Below are 4,155 nucleotides of genomic sequence, written 5' to 3' on the forward strand. Positions count from 1 at the left end.
TCGGACCCACTGCATCTCTCGGCGGCACCGGTGTCCCGTGTCCCGCGACCTGCCCTCTGTGTCCGCTGTGCCTGTGTTGCCGCTGCCGCCACTCCCCTCGGAAGACGCCGGCGAGGAGGTGGCTGGAGCCCTGCGGAGGGAGGTAAGTGTGACTTAAATTGTTCTCTCTGCACTGTACGATCCGCTCCCGCAGTCTCCGAGGAGCTGAAATAGCCAGAGCAGATGCCATCTCTTAGGGCTTACTGTGTGCAGGCACTTAGCTGAGCGTGCCACCTGCCTCTCAGAACCACGCTCGGCTGCATGCCCGTCCACAGACGGAGAAACTGAGGCTCAGCGAGGGCAAGTTGCCTGAGACCTCACATGCTGGAAGCTAGGGAGCCAGGACTCAAAGGCTGTCTGACCGCAGACTCGAGCTCCCTGAGGCTGTGTACTCCTCCCTCACCTGTGCAGTTCGCTAGCGTCTGTTGCGTTCCTGTGTGCACGGTGGGCGTCGATAAATAGAAAGCTGATGGTGTGTATGTAGCAGGACTTCGAATGTGTCCTGCCCACGCGTGGAGGGCCGGGGTGAACCTAACGGCGTGTACGTTCTGCGCGGCAAGTTTACAGGGCCACGCCCCTTTATGATTTTGTTTGGAGCAAAGCTTCCGGGTGGTCCTCCTGAGGGTCAGAGAGGTGAAGTGTCCAGGCAGAGCGGAGGCCGGGACCCAGTTCTGTCTGCCTCCAAAGCTCCATATGGCTGTGGGTGCGTCCAGGCGTGGGGCATATCAGAGTTCCTACAGGTTTGGGAAGAGTTCCTGGGTCTCTTCAACCAGAGTGGATATCTGTGCATAAACTTCTTGTGGGGGGACGGCTGGGAGCTGAGGGCTCAGCTCTGGGGTCTCGGAGATCTGCAGCCCCAGGTGGAAGAGCCAGGGCGAGCCCCTCGTGCAGAGCAGACCCAGAACCTCCCTTGAAAGGGCTGGGCTGGTGGACAAGCCGGGAAGGGCTTAGCTGACGCCTGCTCATCGAAGTCCCATTTGAATTGGGTGTATTTTAGCCAGAGGTGAGTTACTCCTCTGGTCAAGAGAAGCAGCTGGGAGTCTGGCAGGTGCCCAGCTCAACTTCCAACCAAGAGTGGGCTTGTGAGTTTCTACCTTGAACCTTTGGTCTCCTTGCCCGGGCACAATAGGGTGAGCCTGCCTTCCCCAGTGGGGTCGGGACACCAAGGGTCTAGAGCCTGACTGATGAGAGACCATGTGAAGGACAAGGTGAAGGCCGTGCCCCCTTCTCCAGATAGACCCAGAGGGGAACTCTCAGGGCTCTTTGTCCTGTGCACCTGGTTTTCTGTTTCTGCCCCTGATCTGGCTGTTTGCACGTGGGGGAAGGAGCTGAAGGTGTGGGAGCTGTGTTGCTGGTGTGCTAGCTGTGAGGGCCCTTGCCGTCCTCTTTACCTTCAACACACCTGGGCGCAAGGCTTCTAGGTTTTCATCACAGATGAGGCAACCGAGGCCCAAAGGGGTGAAGTGCTTGCACAAGGTCCCCTAGCTCGTGTGTGATGTTGTCACCCCAGGTCTCTCTGTCTACTTACCCTACACACTTAGTGGCTGTGTCCTGCCTCCTTTAAGGCACTTCTCTGCCCAACTGCTGTCTCTACGTCTGAACCTGACCTTCAGCGAGGAACCGTTTCGTCTGAGAGGGGCTCCACGTGAAATAGCAGCAGAGTTGAGCCCCAGCCTCGTCCCTGATGACGCGGCCAGGGAGGAGAACGAAGAGAGTGATTTTGATTTTTACAAAATCTCTTAAAAAATAGGAGTAGGGATAGTAATGATAGCATCTGTAATCCTACCAGCAGCTGACACGTATCTGGCACTTACCGTGGCCCAGACGTGCCTGGGGTTTTACATGGATGACCTATCCTGCTGACTTCTTTATGAGCTGGACTGTCCTCCTTTTTACAAGGAGGCGGTCTAGGCTCAGAGTGATTAAGGCATGTACCCCACGTGACACGGCCAGAGCGGGGAGGAGCTGCCATCCTGGCTGGACCCCACCCGAGGTTCTGGAAGAAGATGCCGGTCCAGTGGCTGGCCACAGGACTGTCAGCGCAGAGCACGCTGCTGCGCAAGCCTTCTGCCATGTGGGCTCGGGATCCCTGGCCCCGGTTAGGAGTGGGCCTGGAGAGGGGCTTGGGCTCCACTCTGCTGACAGGTACCTGTATCAACGTGCAGAGGGCCCCGCTGGGGAGCCCAGAGCAGCGCCAGCTGCTCCCACAGTCCTGCGTCTGGAAAGAAGAGCTGGCTTGATGGGGAGGGGCTGGAGCTCAGCAGAAGAGCATGAGCTCCTGAAAGCCCCCAAACTGCATCCCTCCCTCGGAGACCTCACGTTGGCTATCTGGGGTTTGTGGTAGGTTGCATTTGAAAACTGGCTTTTAAAGGCAGGACCCCCAAATGCCGACCTCTTTGGCCTTGTGGGAGCTGGAACATTTCTCTTCTCTGTCACCAGAGTAATTTACTGCGTATGGGAGGTGCCTCTGTGTCTGCTTGCTCCCGACCTAGGAAGCTTTTTTCCCCCCCTTTTTTTGCAGACTCACTGGTTTTTGATCAGTCCCAGATGTGCAAACCCAGCATCACTCAAAGGGGCTCATGGCTTGTCAAGAAAGGAAAATATAACACAGGCGTCATTTCATTTCGTCTTCAGTTCATTGAGCTGAATAGCTTCTCAGACCTTCATGGGATAAGGCATCTGGAACCCCTCATAAAGTCCCAAAGGGAGCACACTCTGTTCTGGAACAGGGAGGGTCAGGCAGATCTGGGTGGTGGCTGGTACGGCCAGCCATGCTCTTTTTTCTTTCTTTCTTTTTTTTCCTTGAAAAAAAAAGTTTTATTGGGGTAAAATACTCATCAACATAAGATTTACATTTTAAAGTGCACAGTTTGGTGGCATCTAGTACATTAACAATGTTCTGCAACCGTCACCACCGTCTAATTCCAGAACGTTTTCATCATCCCAAAAGGAGACCCCATGACCATTATTAGCAATCACTCCCCATTCTGTCCTCCCCGGCCCCTGGCAACTGCTCATCTGCTTTCTGTCTCTCTGGATTTGCTTATTCTGGACATTTCATGTAAATGGAATCCTACAGTATGTGGGTTTTTGTGTCTGGCTTCTCTCCCTGAGCATAACGTTGTCAAGGTTCATTCACGAAGTAGCCTGTGTCAGTGCTGCATCCCTTTTTATGGCAGAATACTATTCCAGTGTACGGATAGACCATCTTGCATTTATCCCTTCTTCCACTGATGGCAGTTTGGGCCATTTCCACCTTTTGGCTCTTGTGCATAATGCTGCTGTTAACATCTGTGTACACGTTTTTGTTTGTACACCTGTTTTCAGTTGTTTTGGGTCTACCCCTAGGAGTAGAATAGCTGGGTCACATGGTAGTAAGGAACACGTGTCCCATTTTCTTGACTTCCCTCTTGAAGGAACATCACCTGAGATCATGTCATTCAGGAATGAGAATTTGGCATCTGGGTGTTTTGGGGGAGGTGTTCACGCTTCCCCTGCCTCCGCACCAGGAGAGCAACTGACAGAGATTCGTGTCGGAGATATCGCCCTGGGGGAGCTCAGCTTTCTACCCCAGGCTGTGCAGTTGTGGGTACTCACCGACAGACACCCCCTCTTCGAGGCTGTGGGGATAGACAGTTTCTCATGATTCAGCCCGAGGGAGATATATCTTCTCTGATTGTCTCAAATGCTGTGTCAGCTTAGACAAAAACCACAGATTGAGGGGAAAAAGAAAAGTCCTAATGAGGATTATGCAACTTTTGGACCATCATTTAAAAAATATATAAATTATGAAATCCCACATTTTCAGTCCAAGTTTCTGGATCGCATCCCACTGTGAGTACAGAATGGTGAAATCCCAGAAGGGAAAAGAATCCAGCTTCCATTTTGTTTGCAGTCAGGTGGTCCCAGAATGGACCCTGCCCTGAGGTTCTTTTGTATTGAAAATATCCTGGATCTCGGGCTTCCCTGGTGGCGCAGTGGTTGAGAGTCCGCCTGCCGATGCAGGGGACGCGGGTTCGTGCCCCGGTCCGGGAAGATCCCACACGCCGCGGAGCGGCTGGGCCCGTGAGCCACGGCCGCTGAGCCTGCGCGTCCGGAGCCTGTGCTCCGCAACGG

General features: G+C 53.8%; 1 protein-coding gene across 2 annotated transcripts in view; it reads left to right on the forward strand.

Moving 5' to 3' along the window:
- The window catches only part of CRISPLD2 (cysteine rich secretory protein LCCL domain containing 2), a 68,474-nt gene continuing 64,319 nt past the window's right edge, over positions 1-4,155 (forward strand). The window contains exon 1 of one of the 2 annotated variants that reach the window (XM_028477472.2): positions 1-142. The gene's annotated coding sequence lies outside the window, so the exon portion shown is untranslated. The remainder of the gene's footprint in view (positions 143-4,155) is intronic. The other variant, XM_055078881.1, reaches the window with a different exon arrangement.

This window comes from Physeter macrocephalus, chromosome 17 (assembly GCF_002837175.3).
Source record: "Physeter macrocephalus isolate SW-GA chromosome 17, ASM283717v5, whole genome shotgun sequence".
Taxonomy (NCBI): domain Eukaryota; kingdom Metazoa; phylum Chordata; class Mammalia; order Artiodactyla; family Physeteridae; genus Physeter; species Physeter macrocephalus.